This window comes from Pseudopodoces humilis, chromosome 13, assembly GCF_049639895.1.
Source record: "Pseudopodoces humilis isolate 2021_Gansu_Grassland_sample_001 chromosome 13, ASM4963989v1, whole genome shotgun sequence".
NCBI lineage: Eukaryota > Metazoa > Chordata > Aves > Passeriformes > Paridae > Pseudopodoces > Pseudopodoces humilis.
The window spans coordinates 19,828,298-19,837,641 of NC_142212.1; positions in this window are offsets into that span (position 1 = coordinate 19,828,298).

The window sequence follows — 9,344 nt, forward strand, 5'->3', positions numbered from 1 at the left end:
CTGCGCTTCAGGGCTTTCACTGTGTCTCCCCGGGAAAGCAAAGAATCGCTGGCCAAGAGGGCAGAAGGGGCAGGTGTGTGGCTGGACCAGGTCCTGGCAGGACCCTGCTGGGGTAAGGCTGGCTGGTGGCAGGTCCTTGTCCCCAGGACCTGTGGCCGGGAGCTGCTGTGGCAGGGCCTGGTGAGCCGCACGTGTGAGGAGCACGAGCCCTGCTGCGGTGTGCGGCTGAGGCAGGAACCACCGAGGGGTTTTCCGGGCTCCAGAGAGCACCTGGGCGCTTGAGGTCAGGAGGCATCTGCAGCACAAGCTTTTTGAACCCAGCAGCAAGGCAAAAGTGTTTTGAAGGAGGCCGGCAAGACAGAGATCTCAGTTCAGATCCTGGAGCCGCTCGGAAGATGAGTCAAAGGATTCCTGAAACAATTAGAGCTGTGAGGTGCAGCAGCAACAGCACATCCACCGTCAGCAGCTCTGCCAGGCGCCCTCGGCCAGCTGTTCGTGCTTTCCCTTTAATAAGGCATATTAGGCAATTTCCCATTTAAAAATGTTTATGGGAATATATAAATATTCGCTTATACAGAACTTGCCTGGCCCTTTGTGTGCAGAGCGGCGGTGAGAGTGACTTGAATTGTTATAAATCTATCAGGGAGGCTTGAGATGGAGCCTTCAGCATGGTGAGATGGATGTCTCGGAGCCCCCCTAGGGAATGTGTCCTCCAGGTGCCAGGATGGGACACCTCGCTCTGTGGGACATGGTGCCCCGCCGAGCAGGATGGGGCCACCGCAGGGCTGTGTCACGTCCCTTGGTGCCCAGCCACTGGCAGCGTGGGCAGGGTTTTCCCTCGTGTGATTTCCCGATGGCCACAGGAAGAGCTTGCACAGACCCGATCTGGATTTAATCAAAGGAATTTTTTTTTTCATTTGCTGTCTTATGCGCTGACCACCAAACCACATCCTTCGAGCCTGAGCCCAGCACAGTGAAACAAAAACTAGCAAAAACTAGGCCAGGGCTTTTTGCTATGTATTTTTTTTTTTTCTTTCCTTTTCCTTTAGTGCATCAGTTGGGTGCAAAGCTGGCACACGCCTCTCCTCCAGTCCCTCTGCTCCCACACAGCCCCTTCCCAGGGCAGCCTGGCATTTCCACCACCCCTGAGCCAGGCACTTGCAGCTCCACGTGAAACCTGGGAACTATCCAGATTATGTGCACTCAGCACAGCGTCAGTGGGAAGCAAATATAGAGAAATAATGAGTAATGACGTGCTGGCAGACCACGTCGGGACCTAATAAGGCACAAGGTGGGGACTGTCCTTGGCTCTCACCCGATGCTTGGCTGGTGCAGCCTGACTCTGGGGTCAGAGCAAAGCAGAGGGGCCCCAGTGAGCCCCCGGTGCCGGTGGGAGCAGTGGCTGTGGTGTGACACCGTCCCTGGCAGCACCCCACAGCATCCAGGGGCGAGGTGCCTGCGTAGGGAAGTTCTCACGTTCACAGAACAGAGAGCAGCTTTATTGTTGTATTTTGCAAACCAAAACCAGTCGGGAGTTTCTGAAGCGTCTGCCATCCCCGCAGAGAGCTGTTTAGTCATGCCTGGTGTGTGTGCATGTGAGACAGTGAGGGGAGGGAGGCTCGAGGACTTTGCAAAGATTAAAGATTTATGCTGACCCTTGAATCTGATCCAAGGCTACTAATCTGCCCTGATCCTATCATCTGCTCAGGGTGGATCTATTTCACTTTCCTTTATGGTACTCCTGACTCATTCCACTCCCACTCCAGGCCAGTCCAGTGGGAATGGGAAGCGCGACCACATATTTGTTTGGGTTTGCATTTAAAGCTCTGGACCTGTAGTGGGTGCAGCTCATAAAGGAAACCAGTGTGGATAAGATATGGGTGAGCTGAATGCTTGGAAACCACTCCCAAACACAAGCTGGAGTGGTTTGAAATCAAGGTGGAGTGATGTACTGAAGGCACAATACTTGGCAGCTACACCCAGCGTGTGAGAAAGACATTTAAATCCAAGGTGGTGAGGTAGGCAGGGCATCCCTCGTGCTTCCGACGGGACAGCCCGTGCCCTGCAGGGTGTGCAGTGCCAGGGAACCGGGTACCCACCCCTCCATCTGCCCTCTCTGCTCTGTGCTTGGCACCCCAGCGAGCCCCTCTGTGGGCCTGCAGGAAGCTGTGCCAGGGGTTCTGCTCCTGCCCTGCCCTGCTCTGCCTGGGAAAGGCCTTGTTTGTGCTCCATCACCCTGTACTGAAAGGCTCCTGATGGCTGCTGGGGCTTTAGTGTAAAAAACAATGTGTGGAGGAGAATACAGACCTGATTTTTTAGAGGGCAGAATAAATCTCCTCTGCCTTTGCAATAGTGTGGCAGAGAGAGAAATAGGAGCTTTCCACCTCCCTAGCTCTTCTCTGCTGCAGCCACACGTGTCTGGAGGAAGGCTGGGGATGCCACAGCAGCCTGGCCTGCGTGCCAGCCGGGCAGGGGTGGATAACACCCACCGGGCACGGCTGGCAGTCCCGGAGCCGCGGGCAGACAGGATCAGCCATACGGGCCTGGCCCGTGGCTGAACTGACCAGGAGATGGAGTGTGGCATATCCTATTTCAGATCCCCTGGGACATCCTGTTCTCCTGATAACTGATGATATGTAAATATAGCAAATGCAAAGCCAGGCACTTTCCTAGGGTGCCCAGCCCAGGCTGCTTATAGAACAGGGCTGAGCCCCAGCGGCGCGCTTGGAAACACCCATCTGCAACTGCGACACAGGCATCGGGCTTTATTTTTAGTTTAAAACGAAGTTCCTGTTTGTAAGGCCAGAAGGGTTACAGGAAGAAAAATTATGAAGTGGGATCATTTACTGCTATTTTCTTTTCACGTGTCCTTCCTTCCTCTCTCCTGAGAAATGGGATGTAGCACATCGCTATTCCAGGCTGCAGCACTCGCTGGTTCCTGCTCCCTCCGAAGAGGCCCATTAAACCTTGTGTAACAAAAGGCTCCGTCCTTCCAGCCCTGCCAATTACCCCTGATTTCTGTTGCTACACGGAGGCGCTTATGTCATGGAAATGAAACGCCGGCCGGGCTGACTCGCACCTCCTGTGTCTCTCAGCAGAATTTTGGGCCGCCCCTGGCAGGCGGGGTGACGGGCAGGACATCGGGATCCCTCCCCGGCTCATCAATCCCTCTCCATCAATCCCCGAGCAGACCCGGCAGCCATGGGATTGAAGGAAACAATGGGAAGTATTTGGTCAGGTCAGCCAAAGGAGCCTCTTTAATGAGCAAAGCCGAGCACTAATTAGTCCGGTGTGCAGCCCCTTGCCCCATCCCCACCCCTGCGGTTCTCCTTCAGGCGGGGTCACCGTGCAAGGGGAGCCGCAGGGATGAGCTTGGCAGGTGCCCACGTGTTTTTCTCCTTCCCGTGCCCTGTTAGGGAAAGGTAATCCCGAGTTGACAGGAGGGAGATGGCGAGCTGCTGACGGGAATTCCCAGCTGAGAGCTTTTGAGAGCGGTGGGAGCTTTGGCGTATGGATTAGGTTGCTTATATATACTATAGTGTGAAGGAAACGGGCGGTTTTGCTAATTCCCTTGCACTTTGGTTTAATAAAGTAGGATTTGTCTGGTGGGAAAGTGTAACAGTGGGATTTAAGCTGTGTGAGTCTCATGACTGGTGCTCGCCTGGCTGGGTGGGAAGCAGGGAAGCATCGATTGCATTCTGTCTCTCCTGTGTTCTCGTGTTTTTAAACATGATTGGAGTGCCCACAGCTTCGGGTGAGCTTTATTTGGGATTAGTTTATTTTAAAAATCCATATGCAGATACTTGCACTAAATTCTGTCTTCCAGAACTGCAGTGCCCTATGTCTTGGGAGAGCCAGGAGTGCTCGGTTTGTCAGTGCCTTGTGACAAAGACTCACCTAAACTGAGAAAGGATAAAGAGGGGGTGGCCAGGACACAGGAGGAGAAGGGGCAAGTTACTATCTGGTACAGCCTCTGTAGGAAAATGAGATCCTTCTGCTTCTGGTTTTAAAGAGAAAGGCCCCAATGGAAATTTAAAATCTGGATCTGCATCAAATCCTCAAAGTTCAGGGAGTTTAGAGCGAGGAGTTCGGTCCATTCCATCACTCATCAGAGCTGTCTGCAAAATTCACATCCCAATACTTTTTTCCAATCATAAATTCTGCCAAAGATGTGTGCTTGGATGTGAGATATTTTTACTTCTTTTTCATCCCTTTTGCTAATTTAATTCCCAGATCTAAATCAAGTTTTCCATCTCAGACTTCCAGGAGCTGGGATGCCTTGTTTGCAGCTGGGAAGCTTTGCTGTGCCCTGTGTGGTGTGGTGGGCGTTTGGAAAGGTTCACTTGCCTGCAGGTGACCAAGTGAAGGGGAGGCCTCGGGGTCAGGCTGCTTTATTGCCAGAGCCCAAGTTTGGGGATGTGCTAGGGAGCAAATCATTACAGTGCTCCTGCCCTTCTTTCCCTTGTTATTGAGGATAAAACCCAAGCCATTTTTGGGATATGCACAAATATGCTCCTGGTAAGGGCCCTGAGCAACCAGGCAGATTTTCTGAGCAGCCTCGAAGCAGCAAGGCACAGCAGCCACATGCTGGGCTATCCCTTATTCTTATTCTTTTCTGTTTTCTTGGGTGTACAATAAGAGCTAATCAAAGTGATGCTCTCCAGCAGGCTTTTGTGTATAGCATTACAGCAAAATCCTAAATTCCCCTTCCTGCTCATGCATACAAAGCAGGAAGAACTAGGATGGCTGCAGACTATTTTCAGATGATTTAGCCAAGGAGAAAATAACTGGATGGCTGGAAGAAGGAGAGTTTGATAGGAAATAACCTTGAAGCACAGCTCTGACATGATGGCAGGAGGTGCCCAGCTCCCTGAGATGGCCCTGCCAACATGAAATGCCAACAGGGAACGTGACTTCCAGAGGAGATGACAGAGGACAATATAGACAAGCAGATCACCCAAAATTCAGTGCAAGAGAGACTGCAGAGTGGGCTGGGTGCTCCCTTCTGCTCCTGATTTCAGCACTGACATACATGAAGTTCCCCCTGCTCATTCAGGACTCTCACCAGGTGCAGAGGTTGCTGTAAATCTGTGCAGCTCAGCTGACTGGGCTCATGGGAGCCTCTTTGTACCTGTACATATGTTGCTCCTTCCCCCACCAAAGGCAAAGGCATCACCTGGGATTTTCCCCTCACAGCTGGAGCGAGTCGGATGCTCCTTCAGCACGAGGTGAGGAAGTGGGCAGCAGCGATAGCTCTGACAACACTGGCAACAGCTCCCCAGAGATGTTCCTGCCGGGCAGGCTGGGGCTCACAGGGACTTGGATTCGCTGTTCCCGGTGCCCATCTCTTGGGAACAGCTCACCTTGCTTTGGATTTATCCCTTCAAGCAGAGAGGAGGGTTTGCTGCAGCCCGTGGTGCCCGTGTGCCAGGGCAGGGCTGGGTGTGCGTGCTGGCACTGCCAGGCCGGGGAGCCCAGCCCAGGGCACGGGGAGGGTGAGGATGAAGGACACAGCTGAAAGCTTTAGGGAAAGAGGACGGTTTTGGTGAGCCTGCATCGCCCTCTGCTGAAAAATCCAAGCAAAGGCAGCAGGGTCGCTGGCCAAGGAGAAAACTTGAGCGAGAAAGGGGAAATGAATGTGCAAAGGACACAAGTGAGGTCCGGGTTCCCTGGGGCCCGCTGGGACACCGCAGCATCCCCAGATGCTGCCCAGAGTCGGGGCTCGACTGGGGCTCATCCCATGCCCATCACAATGAGAGGGCTCTTGCTGGAGCCACCAGACCCTCTGCAGAAACTGGGACACATCCCATTTGTGGCAGGCACAGTCCCACTTTCCAGTATGGGAGCGGATAAGAGAGGCAGGGGCAGAGCCAGTGCAGCCGCTCAGGCTGGTCCTGGTGATGTGGCAGAGTCTCACAGCAGGCAGAGAATCGTGACTGGAACCAAACAGAATTGCACAGACAGGCTTGGTGCTGTGGGGCTGGGTTCAGAGCTGCTTCATAGCCCAGGTGGTGCCCAGGGGCCACGGCTGATGGGCATGAGCTGCAGAACACTTGGTGGGACTGAAAAACACACAGCAACCTGGACTGTGGGCACTGGGGTTTGTTGAGAAAGGGGCTGTAGCACTGTTTGGATACTGCCTGGCAGCTGGGAGTGAGCTCTACTTCAAAGCAGAGGTGGAGAAAATGCCCCCCTGGCCTGGCAGCATGTGCACAGCCCCTGTGGGGGCAGCTCATGGCTCAGTCTAAGCAAGGACCTCCAAGGAGCCCCTGCCGTGGCCTGCCCAAGGTGCTGCTCCCTGCACTGAATCTGCTCATACAGGTGTCTGTGCAGAGCTGGAGCCCAGGGCTCTGTGCCTGCCTTTCAGAGCCTCACTCGGAGGCTGTTTGTGCTTAGACTGGAAGAATGGGCTTGTTTCCTTGTAGATTCAAAATCTAAATTACAGAAAGGGTGAAATGCGGTGACTGGGCTGGCAGAGGCCCTGACTGTGCACTAAATCTGCAAGCGTGGGCCTGGCTTTTGTGCAGGGGGCTCTGCAAGTGCCAAGGTCACTGCTAATAAATCTGACTGGAGGACCAGCAGAATTTTATTCAACTTACTGCTAACAGCAGGCTCCTTTTTAACTATCTTCTTTTTTTTTTCCTTGCTCCCTTCTGCTGATTCATGCTCCTGCTTCTTCGGCACTGGGAGATGCCAGCATTCCTAAAGGTCATCACTTGCATGCAGCAGCTCATGCTGGGGAGTGTTTGCCAGCACCTACGAAATCGAAATGCTGAAGCGACTGCCATCATTTATATTTTCCCCAGCAGTGACAGACAGTTGCACAGCTTGCCAGCCGCCAAGCTGCCACGTTTCCAGCTTGGAGACGCTACTCCAAGGTGAAGGAGGTGCATGAGAAGTGATGCCTCCCAATGAACCCGATACCAGGTCACCTTGAGATGAGGATTCTCACCTGGGCTCCCCTGCAGGCAGTCCTCTTAGAGATATGGAAACCTCAGCGTCCAAGCATGCACCCCTCTGACTTACACCCAATCCATTCTGTCGCCCTGTGATCCCGTGACTCTGGGAAATGAGATCCTGCTGCTCACATCAGGTTTCATGCAGGAGTCATGCTGCTGCCTGTCCCGGGTCCCTGGGGAAGCAGGGCTGTGCTGCCCTCACTGCCACCTCTCTCCCCTGCTCTGCCTCTCCACTGTGGAGAAGACTCGGTGCTTTCCTTCGCTGCAGAAAGAGGCAGGATTTTATGGCATGCTGGCAGCATGCGAGCATCTCTGAGAAAATAAGTTATGTTTTAATTTTCATGGTGTGTCTCCCTCTTCATGGCAAAGGGATACTTCTGGTTTAGCTCAAGAAGTAACAGCACAACTGACATGTTTTTTTATTCAGGAAAGAAGTGAGGAAGACAGGAATCCTTCCTTTGCCTCCCTGGGTTATTTAATGACTATTTCCACTGTGGCACTACCAAAAATGCTGTATAAAATGACAGGGAGACTGCTACAGGCTGTGGCAGGTTTAGCAGCCAGTTATTTAATGTCCATCTCTTTAGAGGTAACCACTGATCTTACCCTTTCCTTTAAGAGCCTGTAACATAAGAAGACACATATCTTGTATCTGCTATCATCTGCCTCTGTTTCTTTTGATATTATTTTAAGTGAACCTTGCAAGAGCAGCGCTGAGAAGAGACCCCAGCTGCCTGCTGGCACTGTGGAGCAAGGCTCCCGTTTGTCCTCACAGTCCTCAGATTCCCCAGATCCAAGAGCTTCTCCTTCGGCGAGGGAGGATGCTGACCTGGGAGGCACCCACAGCCTCTAAGACATTTTACCAATACCCAGCTGAATCCCTGCTAGAAAATCAGCATCCAGACGAACTGAGGGCACTAACAGGGCATGTGTGTTTGCCTCCTTAGAGCACGGCTTGTGAGCATGCAGGAAAGCAGAATCTCAGAGCAATATTGCCACTATTTTTTGGCTGCAGGTCCTTGCTCGGCAGCAGGGGAGGTGCCACACAGCAGGCATCTGTAACTCATCAAATCAATTAGTTCCTTTGTCTGCGGGAGGAGTCGTTAGCCAAAGACAAATTAAAGGAATGTCCAGTAAGATATTCTATTCTGAGAGGAGCTGTCCTATTTTCTCATACTAATGACAGGCTCCAAAACCTGTGCACAACTTAGCTCGTTATTAGAACTAATTGGTGCCAGGCATTCCATCCTCTCTGATAGGGCTAACCATGGGGATGAAATTTTCTCAGTTAATGAACCAGAGAATGGATTAAGACCTTTCAAAGTGCAGTTCATATCTCAGTTTAATTGGAAGGAGTATATTAGCTGGCTTTTTTTATGGCTACAAAGGAAAGCCGTGTTTTGGGGTGGAAAAGCACACGCACAAATGCTTTCCCTGCCACTGGGGAGCTGGGAATTTCTAATTTCAGTGTGGCAGTGCCTTCCCCAGCACTGTGAGCCCGAGGAGGGATGGAAATGGGCTTTATTCTGTGTGAGCAGCACTCGCTATTCCTACTGCGCAAGGTCCTGTGAGCAGAGAGCAATTAGTGCTGGTCTCCCCACGCCAGGGAGCTGCTGCAGCCCAAGGGCTGGGCTGGGCATGGTGCATCCTCCTGATGGAGATCCACGTCCTCCAGACCCTCATGCCCCAGAGCACACTTTGGTGTTTTTATACCGATCCCATTCTAATGTTTTTTATGCTGTTCTGAAGAGTAAATTTGTGACACCCATTTTTTCTGGCTCAGTATTTTTTTTATTTTTTATTTTTCTGTGTGATTTAGAACTTTTTCTTCTGCCAGAAGTGGAAAAGCAGAATCCTTTTAGGAGTCCCACACACAGCATGTAACCTGTGGTCCATATCCAGGCAGCACAATCCATTCTTCATGCATTTTCATAGGCCTTCAATATTTGTAAAATTTCAGCCATTGCAGCCAGGTTCAGAACATTAACTCTTTTCCAACCTATTGGCAACCAACAAATCCTGCTTAACATCCATTACTAGCCCATAATTTGAATCATGAAAGTTTTACTGCAACATCATAAGAAATCCTCAGGAAAAAGATTGTGCTTCAGGGGAACAGAATATATTCTTCAGTCATCCTGTACGTTCCTCGTGATTTCCTGCTGCATTTCCATTTGCTCTTGCCTGGCCTCATGGTGCACAAGCCATTGTGTAACTCCCCAGAGAGCTGGAGCCACAGAATTTGTGAGTTTGGGCTTACTTTGACTGGGAATTCAAACAACCCCAGTTATAGTGACAAGAACCCTGGTAAATCACCCAAAAATCCATGCAAAATGCATGCTACTCCTTCAACTCCACTTGGGAGTGCTTCCTGCTGGAAACTAG